General features: G+C 44.9%; 1 pseudogene; it reads left to right on the forward strand.

The window, feature by feature from the left end:
* Positions 1-107: 107 nt before the first annotated feature.
* LOC136646228 (5S ribosomal RNA) lies at positions 108-226 on the forward strand (annotated as a pseudogene).
* Positions 227-14900: the final 14674 nt, after the last annotated feature.

A 14900-nucleotide genomic window follows, 5' to 3' on the forward strand; every position in this document is an offset into this window, starting at 1 on the left:
GCATCCTCCCCTGCAAGGGTGCCAGGCTGCAGTCCTATGCACTTTCCTGGGAGCAAGACCCATTGAACGTAATGGGGCTTACTTTTGAGTAGACCCACTTATTACTTTCCAAGCTCCTTGTTACCCTGCACATGCCCGATCTCGTCTGATCTTGGAAGCTAAGCAGGGTCAGGCCTGGTTAGTACTTGGATGGGAGACCGCGTGGGAATACTGGGTGCTGTAGGCTTATACCATAGTCTTTCGAGACTGAAGGTTGCCAACCACTTAGAATTGGGCTGCAGGCATGTACCTGGGAACAAGGGCCCTTCACCTCCGTGGGTCTACTTTGGGCAGGACTCCTATCCACGTCTACTCCGAAGTGAGTCCCATTATAGTCATTGGGGCTTACTCCCAGGAAAGTGTGCATAGGATTGTAGCCTGAGAGGCCAATCCTATCCCTGTATACACAGAAGTCAGTCCCACTATAGTCAATGGATCTTACTCCCAGGAAAGTGTGGATAGGAGTGTAGCTTGAGAGCTCCATCCTATGCATGTCTACCCAAAAGTAAGTTCCATTATAGTCAATGGGACTTACTCCCAGGAAAGTGTGGAGAGGATTGTAGCCTGAGGCTGCAGTCCTGTGCATGCTTTCCTGCAAGTAAGCTCCACTGAAAATGAGGCTGACTTCTGAGTAGGTGTGCACAGGATTGGGTTGCTACTTCCAAATCAACCTGCCTTAATATTGCAGGGACAAGAAGGAATGGCAGTTGGGAGGCACTGGCAGTTCAGAGCAGCAGTGCCAAGAGAGCAGAAAGGGCACAAAGAGAGAGTGCCAACAGGGCAACCCTATGACCAAGCCATGCATAAACTGCATGGATGCAGAGTGACTAGGTGTCTAACCTCAGAAGAGGAAAAGGCACTTGAGAATGTAGGACATCCAAGAAAAATGTAGCACGTGACAAATTAGAAGCTAAAAACACTCCTATATTGATTTCATGTGGTTAATTTAAACACTATTACTTATTATTAAATTTAAATATATATTTAATATAATTTATTAAATACAAGAAGGCTCTGCGCTGCCCACTCACAGGGAAAAGGAGGACACATAACTTCTTTTCCAGGACACAAGGAAAAAAGAGGACGTGTTCTGGAAAAAAGAGGATGTCTGGTCAACCTGCAAGGATGTCTATGCCAATATGGCAGATCTGAGGCCATCTTCAACCTCTTGGCAGTCTCAGGCCGCAATCCTAACCAACTTTCCAGCACTGACATAAGGGCAACGCAACTCCGAGGTAAGGGAATAAACATTGCCTTACCTTGAGGAGGCCTCCATGACTGCCCCCCAATTGCAGGATGTAGCATATGCCCCACTTACACAGCTACGCCCGTGCTAGAAAGTTGGTCAGGATTGTGCCCTCACTCAAGTATGTTCTGCTTGTCAATCAAGTTTCAATATATCCAGACTGAAATTAATGCTCCTTGCTTGCCCCAGCCCTGAAATAGTCCACCAGCCACTAGGATGCTGTTCTACTTGTTCTCTACAAGAGCCCCTTTGGGATTCCCACATCTGTCGTGACAATGGAAAGCCTACCTTGGCTAGAATGCATATCTACTTTCCAGCAGATGTCAGCTGCTTTGGGTCTTATCAAGAGAAAAGTGGAATATAAATATTTTTAAAATTTAAAAAATAAAGCTGTTTCCAGTGACAATCATTCCATGCACACAGAAAGTGCCAGAAAAGCTCAGTATGGCTTTATGTCCATTTACCGTAGCATCACAATGTATACTACAATGTTCTGCATTTTCTCCTTCCAGCCCATGGAACGTGTGTCCTGTGACTGCAGAGCTGACTCAAAGAACAGTGTTGACTGAAGGTGGGTGAACTTCAAAGAATTGAACTTCAAAGGTGTGTGTAAGAACAGGAGCCATCACTGAGTGAAAACGGAGCCTATGGGGAAAATAAAGCAATAAAATGCCACCTATAGCACCCACAAGCATTAGGACTGAGACATTCGTTCTCCTCTTGTCTCAATCTACCTCCTTCCTCCCCTCTAAGATATCCACATAGCATGGAAGTTATGTGTGTCAGCTTGAGAAGTTCTTATAGAGTTTTAGATTCCAAGTTAATCTGTTTTGATGTCTACCTGAATCTGACAATTTGACAAGACAGGAGTGACCCAGGCCCTCACTGTGCCTGAGCCAGCACATGGAACCCATTTGGGGAGGGGGCCGGTACTTCAGCATATGCTAGCACATACATGTCACACTTGCTCTCCAGGCTCTGAGTGGCAGGCAAGAAGCTGAAAGGGTGACAGCTAGAGAGCAAGAGGGACCTGACGTGGTTGTGGCAGCTGCTGCAGCCAAGCCATGAGTTAGTCAGCTTTTGACCTGACAGAAGCTGCAGCCACTGTAACCCCCTTCCATACTCTGGGAAGTGGGCAGGACAAGGGTGTGATGGCTTCAGCTAGTTCTTGGCCCAGCAGAAGCAGCAGCCTACTTGGGAAGAGCCACGTTAGGCTGGGGGCGTGGTTGGTTGCTGGAGCCTGCCCCTTCCTGCCAGCCACCATCTGAAGTAGTGATTTTCAGTCACTGTACTGTGGCACATTGGTGTACACAGGTCCACAGGTTTACAGGTGTGCTGCGGAAGTGAAGTGACCACTTTCTGGAAAAAGCCAGTTCAGGGGAGAGTTTGGCAAGAAAAGGGAACAGGGAACATGTGTTAACCCTTCTCATATACCACAGTCCACATCGCTTCCTCTGCCCCTGCATGGCTGCTTTTTGTGAAAAGAAAAGAAAAAACAGCCTCATAGAGAGAGGCAGGCAGAAAGCCCGTCTCATAGCGAGAGGCTTCGCATAACACGTCATTCAGCCTTTAGTATGCAGTCCTTCTATTTGACCTTGATTTTCCAGTGTTACTGGAGCAGGTCACATGGTAAGGGCTTCCACACTCTCTAGACACAAACCTAGAAGCACGGATGCATGGCACACTGTTCTGTCATTGATTTGGGAATCTGGTCAAATTAGTACTGATGATTGAGTACTTTCAAGATTGCTTTTTGACAACAACAAAAGTCTAAAAGTTGTTCATGTATCAAAAGGAATGAAAAGACAATGTCAAAGATTTAAAAAAAGAGAGAAAAGAGACACCGGCAAGCATCTGCTGGAAAAGGCACTATCCTGGGATAAACAGGGACAGTTGCTCTCTTTTCTAAATATAAGACAACCGCCGCTTTAAAAAGGTGTCTTGTTGCCCAGTCAGCAGGGATCATATTTCTGGCAATATTTCCCAAAAGGGGGAAGTATTTCAAGAAAACACTGCCCATAGACTGCCCATTTGCCACTCCTGTTTTAGGCTACTCACAGCCCAAGCCTATGGGCTTCAGCCACCAGTAGGATGTGTATTCTACTGGCAGAGGCTGCTGAAAAGCATCCATAAAGCCATTTCTAGCAGTGCACTGGCAGGAAGGCCTGAGCTTTCCATTGTGCATCACCAGACCTGTAGAGGCCAGCTGAGGCAAGTAAGATGGTGGGGAAGGTGGGAGGAAAAGGAAGATGATGGGAAAGGGTAAGGGAGGGGGCAAAGATGGTTAAGGAAGTGCATATGGGGTGGGGAGGCTATGGGAGGGGGTGGATCTAGCAGTGATGGCACAAGCCAGATCCTATTTCCCTTTTCTGCAGCCTTCCTGCCCCCTTTCTATCCTCAGATTTGACGAGTGAAATCGCTAGCGTAGGTCCAAGAAGACCAATTGCAGAGTGGAAGGCGGCATTTAAATAATTTAAATCCCTTTTCCCTGCTGAAGCTTCTCGATCCTTCCCCCCCCCTTGCTGGATACAGCACGCCCATTTTTTGTGCAGCTGCACAAGTGGAGGTGGAAACAATAGGACTGGGCTGTCATTCACTTTCTCTCTAGCATCTGTTCACCATTAAAGCCAGGACAGTCAACTATGAAAGGTGGGGAATAAACAAAATAATAGAAAACCTTTTTGCTTTATGGATGAAATAAATCCTTTCTTATGCTTGTTTAAAAGAGTGACGCAGGATTGTAGGAGTTGCTGGCGAGAGACTACACAAATGTATGCATAAGAACATAAGAACAGCCCCACTGGATCAGGCCATAGGCCCATCTAGTCCAGATTCCTGTATCTCACAGCAGCCCACCAAATGCCCCAAGGAGCACACCAGATAACAAGAGACCTCATCCTGGTGCCCTCCCTTGCATCTGGCATTCTGACATAGCCCATTTCTAAAATCAGGAGGTTGCACATGCACATCATGGCTTGTAACCCATAATGGATTTTTCCTCCAGAAACTTGTCCAATCCCCTTTTAAAGGCATCCAGGCCAGATGCCATCACCACATCCTGTGGCAAGGAGTTTCACAGACCAACCACAAGCTGAGTAAAGAAATATTTTCTTTTGTCTGTTCTAACTCTCCCAGCACTCAATTTTAGTGGATGTCCCCTGGTTCTGGTGTTATGTGAGAGTGTAAAGAGCATCTCTCTATCCACTCTCTCCATCCCCTGCATAATGAATTTTGTGGTAGTAGCTCTACTTTGTGTCAAATGCAACGAAAATATTTTGCATGCTAGAGAAAGAGAAACATCAGACTTCCCCTGAAAGGGACCAGGTAGTTCAATGGATTGGTTCTGTTTGCTGTTAATCAAGCACATTCAGGAACGAAGACTATGTTTCCTGTGTCACCCCTCCATCTGTGCAACATTTGGGAACAGAACCCTGTGAACTCTGTTTTGCTGCTACAGTGACACAAAAGATGTCATGTTCTTCTCATTATGTCATGCTTTTTAGTGCCTTCATCACCACTGTAATTAATGGCTAGGTTAATTGACACTGGGTAGTATTCTTGCCTCAATTAAAAAGGCATTGGTTTGTCATGTTGTCATTTCTCTTATGGAGCCTGGAATTGGTTGCCACTCTAGCCAGCAGCAAAACTGCCATTCAATTTGATGGAAAGTAACACCAAATGAGGGGTTTCACAAAATAGAATTATTTGAATTATACAATACACTAGTCCTTAAAGTGCCTGTAAATTACTTTTTAAGTGTATGGATCTTGCAGAGTGTTTCAAGATGCAACCCACTTTGTTAAGAGCCTTCTGATTTTTTTTCTTTAATGTGAAACGGACATGAAATTAATGTTCAGTTAGACCAATCCTATTCCCTATCCAAAATGGCTACCGTTGCATGCAGCAGTACTGCTGGGGTTGCCAGAGGTCTCCTTGGGGAAGCCCCAAGCCTTGCAATGTGACTTCTCAAGTCTGTGCTGTCTATTTTGCCAGTGCAGACTCGAAAGCCTCCGGGTCAGGCTTTGAGCCCGACATGGAGGATAGGACCCAGCAGAGCCACCCCCTCCTGCACTTGTTCCTCTCCCTGCCCCGGCTTCCTTCCCACTGCCTTGGAACGTCTCTCCCTGCCCCCAAGGCCCTCACCACTGCACAGAGTTCTTACCACGCTCAGCACTCTGATCCTGGGCTGGCACCAGTACAGATTCCTTTCTGGGTGTCAAGGACATGCCTTACAGCACGTTTGCAATACCCATCACCGGTTCTGGCCCACATTAGAACTGGGCCCTTAATCAGTAGGTAATTAGATCTTATGGAACTTGAAGTACAGATCTTAATATATAAATCATTAATTTGAAATTAAGCTTGATGCTTTTGGGAGAATACCGGCTATCTTGGTTTGTTTCCAGAATTCTTTGCCTGGATCCTAAACCATTCTTTTTTCAAAAAAGAAACAATAGCATTGTATGGAACTCTTTGTTCAGTACAAAGGTATATGCGCCTCTCTGTCTCCCTCACAGTCACAATGACTTTCAATGAGTTCAGGTCTAGATTGGAAACAATCATGACATTTCATGATAAATTGAAATCTTCTTGGAACAAAGTCATCTATGAAATCTGATTGCACTTGTCAATCCTGAACAGTTCCTGGATGAGAAAAAGCAGTAAGTGCAGTAAACAGGTACCTTTAAACCTTCTGGGATTTAAAAATGATGCTCTTGGTTAAAAAAAATTATCTGTGTCTGTTTTGTATGCTGCATACAGTGTGTATAAAAGCTTGAGGGTGGCAGCAGTGCGTGGACAAAATGTCCTTCAGTGATCAGGCAATTGTCTGGAAGAGTGAAATCCGTTGTATTGGAGACACTGCAATAACTTAGCTGAGGCTGGGTCAGAATTTTGAATTGCAGCTTTCATTACTTTATTGTGTGTGCAGTTGCTATTGTACAAACTGACAGTGTGTTTTGCCGAGAACCAAATTCCCCTCCTCATAGTGGCCACTTGGAGATTCATTCCCCTTCATCTGGGTACACACAGCTTTCCCGTAAATGAAGTCACTGCGGCAAGTCTGATGTATTTCTCTGTCTGTGGGTATCCTGGGCAATAGGACTGGCATTGGAGAATGGGGTGCCGCACACCCCTAGAGCAAGCCTTCACAGTTTGTGACGTACAAAGCTGAATGCAGCCCATAAGCCCAGTATTATGACCTGATAAGTACTTACTGATTCCTTCAGTAGGATTCCTGATTCTTGCAGTCCCAGACAGCAGGAGATAAAAAATGGTGGTTTATCAAGCCCCTGGTAAGCCACTGTACATGACCAATGCTCTGCAATAGGCTTGGTGGCTCACCAACAAAATCCAGAGATTCTGCTTCTGGTCTCTGCATATTCTGTTCTTGATACTCCCATTATTCCTTGGGCTACAGTATAGAGGCATCACTAGGGTTTGCATCACCCAAACTCAATGTGTCACTCCCATGATGGACCTCCTCCTGTACAAGACTATACAGAATAAATTACAGTATCATAGGCACTGCCTAAATGCACTAGCATCACCCCATTAATTTTGTTTGTTTTAATATATAACAGTACAGGTCACCCATCAAATCATTAACCAACAGAAAACCAGTGGCCAACTCGATGACACACAACTGAATAAGAGTTCTAATATTAGCTCTGATACATGGGAATGAGAGCTGACACAAACTAACACCTTATTGGTTCCCTGCTGTGTCATAGCACCTCTTTGGCTCTTGGAACAATCAGTTCCGAGAGCCACAATCAATCATTGGTCAGTTTTGAGTTAAGGAAATCCACTTTATTTTAACATAAGGCAGTTGTGTTTTCTTTTTCTGGTTAACTGGCCATAACCTTTGATAGTACATAGATAATTCAACATGGTTTGTTTCATTACATTCTGCATGATATTGCCTTTCCAGTGATATACAACACAATGATATTATTCATAAATATACATTTTCCAGAAGTGGAATATGAATGGGAGAAAATGGGAAGAGAACACAGGATACAGTATGGACAGCACCACTTCTTCATGCCATTGCTGAGAAAAGCAGATGGTCTGGGTGAACCTTGATGATCTGCAATTTTCTCTCACTAAAAGAGTGAGAGAGGGAGGGGAAAGCCTATTTCTCTGAGAACGTTTTGTAAGGTCCAACAGCACCTGTATTCCATTAACTTTAAAAGCATTTCACTGTTTACAGTAACCAGGAAATGTCAATGTCTGTGTTATATTAACAAGTCAGCAATAACAAATGCAGTCTCAGTTTTTAAGGGTTAGCAGAGAACACTTCACTCTGACTCACTGCATGCTTAGCATCATGGTACAATTGCCACTGAGCATGCAATTCTATGTTCTTTCAATCGCAGATGAAAAATTCTGGAGGGGCGGAGGGCATTACGTTCTGTCAGCAAGTTGGATGTGAGTGGCAAGCAGGGATGTCATTTTGGGTTTTGGCCACAGAAGGTAACTGCAATGCATATAGTCCCTTTAAAAAACGGGGACCACGACGACCACAAAACAGTCTGACCTGGCCTCCCAATGACCTACTAGACCAGGGCTGTCAAACTCATTTCATACAGAGGACATGCCCTCTGGATGGTGAGGGAGGGAAAGGGGAGATAAAAGGAAACTAAGAGATGGCAGAAAAATTAAATGAGTTTTTTGCATCTGTCTTCACGGCAGAAAACCTCGGGCAGATACTGCTGCCCGAATGGCCCCTCCTGACGAAGGAATTAAGTCAGATAGAGGTTAAAAGAGAAGATGTTTCAGACCTCATTGATAAATTAAAGATCAATAAGTCACCAGGCCCTGATGGCATCCACCCAAGAGTTATTAAGGAATTGAAGAATGAAGTTGCTGATCTCTTGACTAAAATATGCAACTTGTCCCTCAAAACGGCCACGGTGCCAGAAAATTGGAGGATAGCAAATGTCACGCCTACCTTTAAAAAGGGAAAGAGGGGGGACCCAGGAAACCATAGGCCGGTCAGCCTAACATCCATACCGGGTAAGATGGTGGAATGCCTCATCAAAGATAGGATCTCAAAACACATAGATGAACAGGCCTTGCTGAGGGAGAATCAGCATGGCTTCTGTAAGGGTAAGTCTTGCCTCACAAACCTTATAGAATTCTTTGAAAAGGTCAACAGGCATGTGGATGCGGGAGAACCCATAGACATTATATATCTGGACTTTCAGAAGGCGTTTGACATGGTCCCTCACCAAAGGCTACTAAAAAACTCCACAGTCAGGGAATTAGAGGACAGGTCCTCTCATAGATTGAGAACTGGTTGAAGACCAGGAAACAGAGTGGGTGTCAATGGGCAATTTTCACAATGGAGAGAAGTGAAAAGCGGTGTGCCCCAAGGATCTGTCCTGGGACCGGTGATTTTCAACCTCTTCATAAATGACCTGGAGACAGGGTTGACAAAACCAAACTTTTCCAAGTGGTGAAGACCAGAAGTGATTGTGAGGAGCTCCAGAAGGATCTCTCCAGACTGGCAGAATGGGCAGCAAAATGGCAGATGCGCTTCAATGTCAGTAAGTGTAAAGCCATGCACATTGGGGCAAAAAATCAAAAATTTACATGTAGGCTGATGGGTTCTGAGCTGCCTGTGACAGATTATGAGAGAAATCTTGGGGTGGTGGTGGACAGGTCGATGAAAGTGTCGACCCAATGTGCGACGGCAGTGAAGAAGGCCAATTGTTGGCCTTGGGATCATTAGAAAAGGTATTGAGAACAAAATGGCTAATATTATAATGCCGTTGTACGAATTGATGGTAAGGCCACACCTGGAGTATTGTGTCCAGTTCTGGTCACCGCATCTCAAAAAAGACATAGTGGAAATGGAAAAGGTTCAAAAGAGAGCAACTAAGATGATTACTGGGCTGGGGTACCTTCCTTATGTGGAAAGGCTACGGCGTTTGGGCCTCTTCAGCCTAGAAAAGAGGCGCCTGAGAGGGGGGCATGATTGAGACATACAAAATTATACAGGGGATGGACAGAGTGGATAGAGAGATGCTCTTTACTTAACTCTCACATAACATCAGAACCAGGGGACATCCACTAAAATTGAGTGTTGGGAGAGTTAGAACAGACAAAAGAAAATATTTCTTTACTCAGTGTGTGGTTAGTCTGTGGAACTCCTTGCCACAGGATGTGGTGATGGCATCTGGCCTGGACGCCTTTAAAAGGGGATTGGACAAGTTTCTGGAGGAAAAATCCATTATGGGTTACAAGCCATGATGTGTATGTACAACCTCCTGATTTTAGAAATGGGCTATGTCAGAATGCAAATGCAAGGGAGGGCACCAGGATGCAGGTCTCTTGTTTATCAGGTGTGCTCCCTGGGGCATTTGGTGGGTCGCTGTGAGATACAGGAAGCTGGACTAGATGGGCCTATGGCCTGATCCAGTGGGGTTGTTCTTATGTACAGAATAGCATTCATGATGCCTTCTGAGGGCCGGAAGTGATGTCATTAGGCAAGAAGTTAACTGGTCGTAACCAAAAATATGCACCACTTTTTCTCACTTAAGAATTCATTTATTGCAAATGACAAAAGAGAAAACAAATCTTGATAATCCTTCAAGATATGGGAGAGCCCGATTTTCATGTGGGCTGCCCTTTCAGCAGTAAGACCTCAGCACTGCTCAGCAGCTGAGAGCCTAAGGGCCAGATAAAAAGCTTCTGTGGCCTGCATCCAGCTCCCGGGCCTTATGTTTGACACCCCTGTACTAGACTATCTAGGTAGGGCACTAAGAAATGCCCTACCCCATTTTTGGCACTACCTATATTTTTATTGCTGATGAGTGTAGGATGTCTGTGCAAAGGAGTATACGAGTATATGGTTAGGTGGGCCTTAGGAGGTTCTTTTGTATAATAAGCCTTAAAACTAATATTTATGTTTCCTGTGTCTGTAAAATTGAATGAAAGAGTGTCCAGACTGCGTGTTCAGTATTGAACTGGCTCTCTTCCACTGTCTTTATCACATTAACAATCATCTGAAGTGCTGCATTTAAAACTGAGAGGTATTCTTGATCCATCCTCATCCTTCCAATGAAGCAGCATCGGAGTACTAATAAATACATATGCCCATTCCTCTCCCTTTCTCTGTCATTTTCCTTCGGAGTAAAGACCTCTCTCTTTTTTTTTTTTTTAAACTTATGTACTCTGTGAAGTGCCACGTGGAGTGACCCTGAATCATAAGTCATGAAGGCACCTGAACTGTCAATCTAGAAATCATTGTTGTGTCATTTGTTCACTGCAACTTAGCCACACGGAATTTTGCATTGATGTTCTAACTAGCAGGAGGGTGACAACACCTCTCCATTCCCAGCACAGGCAGAATAACCCAAATGCCTTGGGGCTGTAGCACAATCCAGATATCTGCAAAGTAAATCCCGCCTGAGCTCTTCGAGGTCTTTTCTCATTCAACACCTACATGGATCCTGACTGTTTAAGTAGCATGTTGCTGCTTCTCATCTCAGTCTCCTTGAACTGAGTCCAACCCTGGTGCAATTCCACTGAACTCAGTAGAGTTATAGCAGGGGAAAAACCTCTGGCTCTCTGTGCCTGTAAATTAACCACAGTTGAAAACGTTAGAGGGTGTCGGCGATAAGCAATGGCAGTGGCGAAAGGAACATATCTCCTGATTAGTTTTGGAGAGCTGACACTACCTCCATTGTCAGATTAAGTCTTACCAACTGTGGGAAAAGCAGAGAGGAAAGACTCACACTAGAGTCCGACTAGCCCTTAACGGAAAAACAGATCTGGGAATCTCGACAGTATCTGCTCCCCTCTCTCCCCTTCCTCCCTCACCACCCCCTCCACAGAAGCAATGAAAATAACTTGTGAAGTATCAGTTGCTTCAGTTCCTAGTCCAAACATGTACATCCTCAACTGACTTTTTTGGGTTTGTTTTTGCATTACTTTCAGGAACAAGGCAGGAGGGAGGCAAGAAGGAGGGTGTCTAAAGTGTATGTTTATTTTCTGCCAAAGAACAGGAGCTGTTTCTCGGCATCATCAAAAAGATGAATCATTTAAGAAACCAAGTAACCTCAAGATGGGCCTAGGGATCTTGGTTATAAAGCAGAACACCCATGCAGTATAAATCCCCACAGAAGAACAGAGTGACGCTCCCCCATCAAAATCAATGTGAGTTTTAGTACTGGCTCCGGAGGGAGCAAGAAAAATCCAAGCTGATGGAAAAGAAAACGCTTTATTCCCCTCTACAATAGAAGATCAAAATGTACTGGATATACAAACAGAAATTAAGCTCTTTCAAGTAACTACCTGAAGGCTGAGCTGATTGCCTGTGCAGCCTTCAACAAGCTGCAGGTGTAAAGTCAGAGGGAAGTCGAGGCTGATGATCACACTTTGTAACTTCCTCAGGGTTCCACATTTGACTATTACACCCTTACAACCTCATGCATAGAGATCATTTACCAGAAAAATCTCTGGGAAGATACACGCTGTTGTGAATACTGTGTAGATTGTACCCTCCATTATGCCGACTAGAACAGTGGTTCCCAAACCTTTAGAACCCTGCGGACCACTGAGGCAAAAATTGCAATCATCGTGGGCCACATGTGGCTGTGAGTGGTCACTCTGCTCTCTGGTGACCCAGGTGCTCCTCCATGGACTGTCAGAGAGAATGAAGAATGGACTGCCCTGTGGGTGGTCCATTCTCCACCCTCTTTGGTAGTTCGTGAGCAAGTGTTTGCTGATGAGACACTGGAAGTGATCAAAAGCTATTTTTTTCCTGAGACCTCGCAGACCACTTTTCAGGGTCTCACAGACCACAGGGTGGGAACCAGTGGATTAGAGTATTAGAAGGACTCACCCATCCAGCTTGCATAGGTGGCCATTTCACTGAAACAGGAAACTCTTCACACCCAGGATGTCTACAGGACAGTCTAGGCAACACCTATTTCTGAAGCTTCTCTCTTGCCAAAGCGCAGTGACAACATCACTGCACTTCCAGTGCACTTCCCACAAGAATGGGGGAAAGGAACAATACAGCCAAGGCCACCCTAGGCTTTGGTATGTCAACCTCCCATGCTTTTGGTAACAGGCACCAACCCACCACACAACAGGGAATCCTGGATTGGTTCCAAAAACATTTCCAGTTGACTGGACCCCATAGGTCTGCTGGGCTCCTGGTTACGAGATTCCAACTCATGCTTACTTTAAATGTACTGATACAGCTGTTTTGTCTTTCTCTCTCAGTGCTTTCTTTTGGTCTCCTACCTGCTGTAAGCCTAATCAGAATTCCTGTTAACTTTCCCTGGATTCAGGCCATCCACGTTATTTTGACAATCAAATGCTAGACTAAACTGTTTACCTATTCTGCCTAATCCAGGTGTGCTTACCGTGTGACTCAGTAAATGGAACAGAGCTCATCAGCACCTTCTGTTTGTGCTATCTCCTGCCTTGGATTACAAAGACAAAGGTGCTGCAGGGCACAACCGTTCTCTGTGTGTTTTGGATGGGTCACAAGTTGTGCAGGCCTGGTAACCCAATGAAGCCTGCACCTACAACATCTTCACTGATATTCCAAGGTCATTATGGAGGTGGGCTTGAAAAGGCTGCCTACGTTACTTATTACTTCATTTTAAATTGGGATTAAAATTGCGGCCAGTGAATTCTAGCATCGCCTCAGCTGTCAAAGCAGCAGCAACATCTTGCTTTTTTTTTTTTTGCGCTTTAAAATAGAAACCTCAGACTTTGTAGCCTTCCATGTGAACACCCTTGAGAATTCAGAAACAGCTGGGTTAGCTGCTGTGATTGTTTACAACCATGAAGCAGCCCTATTTCTTCTATTAACTTTCACAGAATATGGATCATCTAACAATGATTTCAAAAAACCTCTTCTATAACATAAGGCCTATATGATACATACACATGCCAACTCTCATACAGAAAGCTTTTCTTTCTCTGTTCCTTCAGCATCAGAAAGGATCTTGGCTTCTACATGGTATATTTGGTATGCACAGCCAACCCTTCTCTAATGTTGCATCTCAGTTGTGCTTTGACAGCCCTGATTGCTAATTAGTCTCTGCTTCCCACCAAGTGCTTAATAAACATGAGTAACTGTACTGGACATGGAACATCTGCATGTTGCTGTAGATGGAGCTAATATTCATGAATTGATATAGCTGCAGAAATGAGAGAAGATCGATTATGCTCCCCCAGGCTCAAATTGTATTGGCTGAGAATAAGGGCAGTTATTTCTCCCAGAACTGGGGAATGGAGGCATTCATCTCTGTTTTGCTCCCCCCTTACCCAGAATGGCTTTGGAGGGGAGGGGAGGGGCTGCTTGCATGCTGCAGTGAGGCTCCCTGCAAAACTTGGTGCTTTGCACCCCCTCTAGCTACACCACTGTTGTTGGGGACTAATAGGGCAGAGGCTTCTCAAGTTTGTCTGTTCAAGCTATTCCCCAGATTAACTGCAGTTTTGCCTGGAAGAAAATCAAGGAGAATCAGAGATTTGTTAGACCACAATTTCGTGCACTGTAGCCCTTCAAGGGCACATCTGAGTGTATATTAGAAATGGACAAGGTCACTTAGGGACTTGGTTGTATAACTGCAGTGCACCATCTCCTCTGCCAGCTTCTGGATGCTCTGCTAAACACCACATTACTGTGCATCAGCAAATATGCTGCATGCAGTTATGTTTAGCATTTCAGCCGGATGGCTGAAACTGGCAAGCTGTTAGCACTTCATTTGATTTTGCAGTAAGGTAAGAAGCAACCTGACTGCCTTTCCCAGAAACATAAATATGTCTATGTTAACAAACATCTTGGGCTGTTTAACAACCACTTGGCAAGAAAAGAGTGCATCCTGTAAACAGTGGAGAGCTACAGCTTCCTTGAACAATTTTTGCAAATGAACTGCTGTGATGCTTTGGAATTAACACACAACCCAGAACACTAGTTCTCCTGTGACTTTCCAGCCTGTGCATATTTCCCTCCCCAAATTCCAATATTATTTTAATAGCCAGTTTCCAGGCTCTTTTCAGTCAGTGCTATATATTATGATATATATATATAATTTGGGGAATAATCAGCACAGCAGAAAGCTGCAGAAGGAGAACTGGAGTGGAAACAGAAGTATCTCACAGCTGGCCCCCCAGATAGGGGACTTGGCAGGAGGCTAGGAGCTGGGGAAAAGGGCCAAGTAAGACTAAATCCAAGACTAAGCGCCTTTCCCCTCCCACCTCCCAACAGCAGATTGGTGTTGGCAACTCCTCATTAAAAACACCTGGTACATGGCAGAGACGGCAGAGTGAGAGCTCACTAATGCCACTGAGACAAGGCAACAACAAGGCAGATCATGCAAGCAAGCCAGGCAGGGTGAGCTCATACCAAAAAAGGAAACTTCCAAATCACCTCCATCCTTGCCCTGACTACCCTTCAGGTGTGCAGAGTATTCAACCACCCCGTTGCACTCTAGTAAGGGGAAACCATGTACTTGCTGGCACAGGGTTGCAGAAAGTGTAGCAAGTTGCAAGGAGGAGTTCTAGATGGCCACAGATGTCCAGTGGCAACAGGCTCCCATCATACACTGCTGAAGGCAATTGGCAGCAGAGCTACTCTTGCTGG

The sequence above is a fragment of the Tiliqua scincoides genome, chromosome 3 (assembly GCF_035046505.1).
Source record: "Tiliqua scincoides isolate rTilSci1 chromosome 3, rTilSci1.hap2, whole genome shotgun sequence".
NCBI classification, from domain to species: domain Eukaryota; kingdom Metazoa; phylum Chordata; class Lepidosauria; order Squamata; family Scincidae; genus Tiliqua; species Tiliqua scincoides.